This window comes from Engystomops pustulosus, chromosome 6, assembly GCF_040894005.1.
Source record: "Engystomops pustulosus chromosome 6, aEngPut4.maternal, whole genome shotgun sequence".
Lineage (NCBI taxonomy): Eukaryota > Metazoa > Chordata > Amphibia > Anura > Leptodactylidae > Engystomops > Engystomops pustulosus.
In genome coordinates this window covers 63,663,064-63,671,780 of record NC_092416.1, presented here as the reverse complement: position 1 = coordinate 63,671,780, position 8,717 = coordinate 63,663,064, and the positions used below count along the sequence as shown (strand labels likewise).

Here is an 8,717-nt window from a genome sequence, read left to right as displayed (position 1 = left end):
TGTGCTTGGTATTATGTAACACCTGGTTGGGTAAACTTACTACTTGTACTTATTGCACAGCCCTATGTTGTATTTAATGTGGATGTCCACAGTGATGGTACATGTATATTATGGATTGACCACCAACATCTTTGTTTGTTTTTGTGGATTTCAACGTGTGTTTTAATGTTTTTTGATTGCCTTGGTGTGTACAAATTTATACCCTTTTGGTCCTTTATACTATTGTTGGTACTCATCTCTTGGTTAGTATAGGGATTGTATACAGTGGAAGTGGATGTTGTTATTGGTACTTACAGGTGAAGTTGTAGTCCTATCTTGGCTGTTCAGAAAGCTCCATCTGTAATGTGGATCCAGCTTGCCTAGGGTTCTCAATTTGTTTTTTCAGCAAAACCACTCAGCGCAGGGATATAACAAGATATGCTGCTGCATCAGTGTAGCTACAGAATTCTCAAGGTATGTTTGCTTCATAATGCATCAGATCAAATGGTAGGTTTCCTTTAAAGCAGCTTTTTGGAAGTCACGATGGCCGAGAGGCATAAGCACTGTCAGGTCGCAGTCTCCTGTGTGGGTTTGTATCCCACTTCTGACAATGTTCTTTGTCCTTCATATTGTTATCATGCAGTCATTCATATCTTTTCAATCCAAATACACTCACCGGCCTTTTTATTAGGTACACCATGCTAGTAACAGGTTGGACCCCCTTTTGCCTTCAGAACTGCCTCAATTCTTCGTGGCATAGATTCAACAAGGTGCTGGAAGCATTCCTCAGAGATTTTGGTCCATATTGACATGATGGCATCACACAGTTGCCGCAGATTTGTCAGCTGCACATCCATGATGCGAATCTCCCCTTCCACCACATCCCAAAGATGCTCTATTGGATTGAGATCTGGTGACAGTGGAGGCCATTTGAGTACAGTGAACTCATTGTCATGTTCAAGAAACCAGTCTGAGATGATTCCAGCTTTATGACATGGCGCATTATCCTGCTGAAAGTAGCCATCAGATGTTGGGTACATTGTGCTCATAAAGGGATGGACATGGTCAGCAACAATACTCAGGTAGGCTGTGGTGTTGCAACGATGCTCAATTGGTACCAAGGGGCTCAAAGAGTGCCAAGAAAATATTCCCCACACCATGACACCACCACCACCAGCCTGAACCTTTGATACAAGGCAGGATGGATCCATGCTTTCATGTTGTTGACGCCAAATTCTGACCCTACCATCCGAATTTCGCAGCAGAAATCGAGACTCATCAGACCAGGCAACGTTTTTCCAATTTTCTACTGTCCAATTTCGATGAGCTTGTGCAAATTGTAGCCTCAGTTTCCTGTTCTTAGCTGAAAGGAGTGGCACCCGGTGTGGTCTTCTGCTACTGTAGCCCATCTGCCTCAAGTTCGACGTACTGTGCGTTCAGAGATGCTCTTCTGCCTACCTTGGTTGTAACGGGTGGCGATTTGAGTCACTGTTGCCTTTCTATCAGCTTGAATCAGTCTGCCCATTCTCCTCTGACCTCTGGCATCAACAAGGCATTTCCGCCCACAGAACTGCCACTCACTGGATGTTTTTTCTTTTTCAGACCATTCTCTGTAAACCCTAGAGATGGTTGTGTGTGAAAATCCCAGTAGATCAGCAGTTTCTGAAATACTCAGACCAGCAGTTCTGGCACCAACAACCATGCCACGTTCAAAGGCACTCAAATCACCTTTCTGCAGGAGATTGTCTTGACCATGTCTACATGCCTAAATTCACTGAGTTGCCGCCATGTGATTGGCTGATTAGAAATTAAGTGTTAACGAGCATTTGGACAGGTGTACCTAATAAAGTGGTTGGTGAGTGTAGTTGAACTGTTAAAGCTTGTTGGTGTGGTAGAAGTTGAATTTGCAATGTAGAAGTCAGGATGGCCGAGCAGTCTGAGGCGCTGCATTCAAGACGCAGTCTCCTCTGGAGGCGTAGGTTCGAATCCCACTTCTGACAAGGATTTTTTGTCATTCGTGTTGTTATAATTCTGTCGCTCATATCTTTTAATTACAAACATTTGTGCTATTAATAGTACAAATGTTTAACCCCTTAACGCTCTGCACCGTAGCTCTATGGCGCAGAGGTGTTAGGCGTGTCCTCTTCATACAAAGGGGGGGTTGTTGCATATTACAGCAAACCCCCACAGCTAATAACCACGGTGGGTGCTTGCACCGATCGCGGCTATTAACTCCTCTGATGCCACTGGCAAAGCTGACGGCGCGTGGGCGCCGCCATCTTGGATCTGATTGTTGCTTCCCCGAACGTCATCGGGGGCGGCGATCGGTTGCCATGACAGCCTCTGTTTTTCGTCAGACCCCAGGCTGTCTGGTTTCTCCAGTTTCGTTACTATGAGCCAGTGGCTCATTGTAATGTATACTGTACAGAAATGTCACATCCTGCAATACAGTAGTATTGCAGTATATGGTAGGAACGATCAGACCATCTAGGGTTAATGTACCGTAGAGAGTCTAAGAGTTTCAAAGAAGTTTTTAAAATAATTAAAAAATGTTAAAAACCTGTCAGGTTGCAGTCTCCTCTAAAGGTTTGCGTTCAGGTTACTGGGATCGAATCCCAGTATTGTTTTAATTCAGTCACTCATATCTTTTAACCCCTTAAGGACGCAGGGTTTTTTGCTCATTTCTTGCATTCTACCTTCAAAAATCCATAACTTTTTCATTTTTCCGTGTACTGAGCTGTGTGAGGTCTTATTTTGTGCGTAACAAATTTAACTTCTCCGTCACATTATTTATTATTCCATGCCATGTATTGGGAAGCTGGAAAAAAATTCCAAATGTTCATATCATGTTCTTGTGGGCTCAGTTTTTACGACTTTCACTGTGCGCTCCAAATAACACCTCTACTTTATTGTTTAGTTCGGTGCGATTGTGGAGATACCAAATTTTATACAAGTTTTATTGTGTTTTAATACATTTTCAAAAATGAAATGAATGTGTACAAAAAAGAAAAACATTTTTTCGCCATCTTGTGACATTTATAACTCTGACGAAGACCCGAGGCTGTCATGGCAACTGATCGCCGCCCCACGACGTTCGGGGGGAGCGACAAATCAGATCCAAGATGGTGACGCCCACGCGCCCACGTCTTTTAAATGCCGCCGTCAGCTTTGCCGCTGCATCAGAGGAGTTAATGGCCGCAATCGTTATTTGCGGTGGGGGTTTGCTGCAATATGCAACAACCCCCACCTGTGTATGAAGAGGACTCAGCCCGTGAGTAGCTACGGCGCAGAGTGTTAAGGGGTTAAACATTTGTGCTATTAATAGCAAAAATGTTTGTAGTTAAAAGATATGAGTGACTGAAGTATAACAATATGAATGACAAAACAATCCTTGTCAGAAGTGGGATTCGAACCCACGCCTCCAGAGGAGACTGCGACCTGAACGCAGCGCCTTAGACCGCTCGGCCATCCTGACTTCTACAATGCAGCTATTAACTCTTTCCACACCAACGAACTTTAACAATAGAACAATTTGTAGTTAAAAGACATGAACGACTCTAGAGGGTCTGAAAAATAGTAAAAAAAAAAGTTTCAAAAATAATTAAAGTAAAAAACCTAAAAGTTCATATCCTTCACTAGAACTGATATAAAAACATAATAAACTGTAAAAACACAAACACAATAGGTATTGCTGCATCCCAAAATACCCAATCTATCAAAATATAAAAACGGTTATTGCTGGAGGTGACCCCCATAACAGAAAATAGCGCCCAAATGTCCGAACTGCGACTTTTACAACATTTTACATTACATAAAAAATGGAATAAAAAGCGACCAAAATGTCGCACAGTCCTCAAAATTAATATATATAAATTTATATAAATCCTATGTAAATTTGGTATCACGTGATCGTACTGGACCAAGGAATAAAATAGAGGTGTTATTTGGAGCGCACAGTGAAAGTGGTAAAAACTGAACCCACAAATGCTTTTTTTCCCCAATTTTTTTCCAGTTTCCCAGTACACGCCATGGAATAATTAATATTGTAACGAAGAAGTAAAATAATCCCTCACACAGCTCTGTACACGAAACATGAAAAAGTTATGGATTTTTTAAGGTGGAGAGCAAGAAATAAGCGAAAAAACCCTGCGTCCATAAGGGGTTAATCATCTACAATGACAGAAGATTATCTGTTTATGTGTGGAGCGCTGGAATATCTTTTCTTCCCAGGGTAAAAGATTACAATATCCTTAAAAGATAAGCAGTTTCTTATACAATATAATACCCACAATCACTCTTCCGAGTCATTAGACATACAGTTGGATTTCATTTACACCCTTATACTGCCCCATGCAGTACCATAGCCTGCCGAAATAGCTCAGTTGGGAGAGCGTTAGACTGAAGATCTAAAGGTCCCTGGTTCGATCCCGGGTTTCGGCAGAAACTTTTTTTTTTAACTCAGGGATAAACTTGAGTTATCATGAAATGAAAGTTGTGTTGTACTCATGTTCAAATGTTATGAATCAATATTTGTTTGGCAAAACCAGGTGTAAATCATAATGAGAAAAACATTTCTAAAATAAGTCCATTTCTTACTATTGAAACCTCTAAAACGCTAATTGTTGCTCTGGTTCCTGCTCCTGCTGACCTATTAGCTTATTCTTTCTTTTTTTATTTCTATTACTCTCCGTAAGAGAGATTGAATTTTGGACAATGGACTAAGGACTTGGATTTGGACCCTTGCAATACTTTTTATAGTTTTTTCACTTAGAACTATACTGATGTCTGGAGAGCCTGTATGGAGCTGGGGGTCTATTGTCTACACTAGGGAACAGCTGTTGGAGCTCAGTGACACATCAGGTCAGCATGCTAGCAGACCTGACATCCCCCAAGGACTGAGGAAAAGAAGGAGACGAGGATGTAGGGCTCGGGCTCTTCGGAGAGCCAGGAGGAGATGTCATAGACCTGTTCTACCCTCCGTGATTATGGGAATTGTGAGATCTCTTAAATAAAATGGAAGAACTGGTGGCGCTGACCTGGTTTTTCGATAGTGCAGCATGATGCTGTTTACAGAGACATGGCTTACTGGACTTACTCTGGACACACTTGTCTCCTTGGATGGTTTTAAACTCTTTTGTGCTGACAGGCCAAGGGATAGCGGTAAGAGGAAAGGTGGAGGGTTGGCGAAATTTCTGAATGAGAGATGGTGTGACTCTAGGCACGTTACAATTAAAGAGCAAACTTGCTTTAAAGACATTGAACTGTTAGCCACGAGTATGAGACCATTTTATCTGCAGGATTCTTATGGGGATGACATTGATGGCCTAACACACTGCACACCGGACTATATTAACTTCTGTACAGAGAACACGGTACCCACAAAAATGGTGAGGTGCTTCTCTAACAACAAACCCTGGATTAACCCTGATATAAAAGCTCTTCTTAAAAAGAAAAATATATTTTTTAGATTAGGTGAAAGGGAAAACTTGAGGATTGTTCAAAAGCAGCTGAAGCGACAGATAAAGGAGGGGAAATCCAGATACAAGAGCAAGATAGAGGAGCAGATGAAACAGGAAAACATCAGTGGGGTCTGGAAAAGTCTCAAATCAATATCTGATCACAGACAGCCTGTCTCTCAAGTTACAGGAGATAAGGAGTGGGTTAATGAACTTAATCTATTCTTCAATAGGTTTGATCACACACCTGCCCCTCCCACCTTACAGGCTTCCCCTCTGAGACAACATGAGTTCATGTGATTCTATTGTCTCCTCCACACTTAATGTGATCCCCTGCTGTTAGACCTCATCTCCAGATCAGTCAAACCAATTGTCAGCCATCAAGTTACAATGCCATCATTACATGGCTATACCTGCTGAGGAGGTTGAGGGCATTTGGAGTGCAGGGTGCACTTCTTAAGACCTTTTTCAACTCTGTAGTCATGTCAGCCATCTTCTTTGTTGCAGTCTTTTGGGGAAGCAGCATCTCAGCTAAGGAGAGGAGCAAACTGGACAAACTGATTGGGAAAGTCAGCTCTGTCCCGGGGGGTCCTCGCGACACAGCGCAGGTGGTAGCTGAGTGGAGGAAAGGGAAGTGAAATCTATTATTGAGAATAGCTCCCATCCCATGCATGAGACTGTGATAGCATTGGGGAGCACATTCAGTGACCGACTGCTTCACCCCAAGTGTGAGAGAGAGCGTTATCGTTATCGTTTTTTTTATTTTTGTTCATTTATCCCTAATACTATTGTTCTGTCATTGTTTATACTGTATTCTCTCTGCTGATGTAACGCTGTGAATTTCCCCACGGTGGGACTAATAAAGGATTATCTTATCTTGTATATTGGCCATAGAAAAGGCTACAAGAACATTCAAACATAAAAAGAAGAAGGCAGAGCCAGTGTACTCTATTAAGACCAGGTGCGTGAAGGGGTTAACAAATATGATCCTTGTTATGTTATGTAAAATGGTTTAAAAGTTGTGTCTTTTAAATGCCACTGGCAATCAAGGGGTTAACATCCAAGATTGTTGCCAGCACTGATCGAAGAGGGCTTAGCTGGGAAGCCCTGTTCAAATACCATTCTCAGCTCACTGACAGATATAAAACGTATATATATATATAATGTATCACAGCAAACAGAAAAAAAACACCCCACATGGGACTCGAACCCACAATCTCAGGGTTAGGAGGCCAGTGCCTTATCCGTTAGGCGACTGGGGCTTATATTGTTGGGAGAATGTTAGGCTGGCCCAGGACAATGTCCTCGGCAAGAACCAGGTAGGATTCATGGCAAACCATCACACCACTGACCACCTCTATACCTTGCACAGCCTCATCCAGAACCATGTCCACAAGGCAAAGAGGGAGAGGATATATATGCCTGTTTTGTAGACTTCAACTCAGTGGTACCCAGGTCTCTTCCTGAAACAGCTGGAGAATGGAATAGGTGGGAAAACCTATGATGTCATCAAGAGCTCCCACACCAAGAACACCTGCAGCGTAAAGGAGAACGGCCTTTTTCCAGCAGAGATGAGGGGTCAAACACTCCAGTGAACCCCTTCCCCCTTTGGACACATTGATCCCTCCCCCTCCGGAATACACTGTCCCCCCTCGAGCTACACTGTCCCCCTCCCCCAGGAAAGAAAACGAATCTCACCTTTCCTGGTTCCCGGAGCAGCACCTGCAGCTGCCTTCTTTCTTCAGCCTGGGCCTCCCGTTCGCGCCAGCCCGGAAGTTGGCACACATGATCCATTCTGCCAAAACCCAGGATTGAACCAGGGACCTTTAGATATTCAGTCTAACCCTCTCCCAACTGAGCTATTTTGGCGGACTGTAGCACTGCATGGGGCAGTATAAAGGTGAAAAAGAAATCCAACTGTATGTCTAAAGACTCGGAAGAGTGATTGTGGGTATTATATTGTATAAGAAACTGCTTATCTTTTAAGGTTATTGTAATCTTTTACTCTGGGAAGAAAAGATATTCCAGAGCTCCACACATAAACAGATAATCTTCTGTCATTGTACATGATTAACCCCTTATAGACGCAGGGTTTTTTCGCTTATTTCTTGCTCTCCACCATCACAAATCCATAACTTTTTCATTTTTCCGTGTACAGAGCTGTGTGATGGATTATTTTGTGCGTAACAAATTTTACTTCTTCGTAACAATATTTATTATTCCATGGCGTGTATGGGAAACTGGAAAAAAATTCCAAATGTGGAAAAATTGGGGAAAAAAGCATTTGCGTCATGTTCTTGTGGGCTCAGTTTTTACCACTTTCACCATGCGTTCCAAATAACACCTATTTTATGCCTTGGTTCGGTACGATCACGGTGATACCAAATTTATATAGGTTTTATATATATTTATATAGGTTTTTTAACACATTTTCAAAAGTTAAACGATTGTGCACGAAAAAGAAAAGAAAATTGCACCAAATTCAGACGCTAATAACTTTTTCATACTTTGGTGTACGGAGCTGTGTGATGGGTCATTTTTTGCTAAATGAGCCGAAGTTTTCATTGCTACAATTTTGAGGACTGTGCGGCATTTTGGTCACTTTTTATTCCATTTTTTATGTAATGTAAAATGGTGTAAAAGTTGCAGTTCGGACATTTGGGCGCTATTTTCTGTTATGGGGGTAACTATTTTTCAGACCCTCTAGAGTCGTTCATGTCTTTTAACTACAAAGAGTTGTATTGTTAAAGTTCATTGGTGTGGAAAGAGTTAATAGCTGCATTGTAGAAGTCAGGATGGCCGAGCGGTCTAAGGCGCTGCGTTCAGGTCGCAGTCTCCTCTGGAGGCGTGGGTTCGAATCCCACTTCTGACAAGAATTGTTTTGTCATTCGTATTGTTATACTTCAGTCACTCATATCTTTTAACTACAAACATTTTTGCTATTAATAGCACAAATGTTTAACCCCTTAACACTCTGCGCCGTACCTCTACAGTGCAGAGGTGTGGGGCTTGTATGAAGAGGGCTCACGGGCGCTCAGTCCTCCTTATACACAGGTGGGGGTTGTTGCATATTGCAGCAAACCCCCACCGCAAATAACGATCGTGACTATTAACTCCTCCGATGCTGACGGCAGCATTTAAAAGACGTGGGCGTCGCTATCTTGGATCTGATTTGTCGCTTCCCCGAACGGCATGGGGGGGGGGGGGTGATCGGTTGCCATGACAGCCTCGGGTCTTCGTCAGAGTTATAAATGTCACAAGATGGCGAAAAAATGTTTTTCT

At 42.5% G+C, this 8,717-nt stretch overlaps 2 non-coding genes across 2 annotated transcripts; one reads left to right on the top strand and one right to left on the bottom strand.

The window, feature by feature from the left end:
• Positions 1-3,371: 3,371 nt before the first annotated feature.
• Positions 3,372-3,454, bottom strand: TRNAL-CAG (transfer RNA leucine (anticodon CAG)). Its single transcript has one exon. It is a non-coding gene; the product is annotated as a tRNA-Leu (tRNA).
• Positions 3,455-8,224: 4,770 nt separating this feature from the next.
• Positions 8,225-8,307, top strand: TRNAL-CAG (transfer RNA leucine (anticodon CAG)). The gene has a single exon. It is a non-coding gene; the product is annotated as a tRNA-Leu (tRNA).
• The last annotated feature ends 410 nt before the right edge of the window (positions 8,308-8,717 follow it).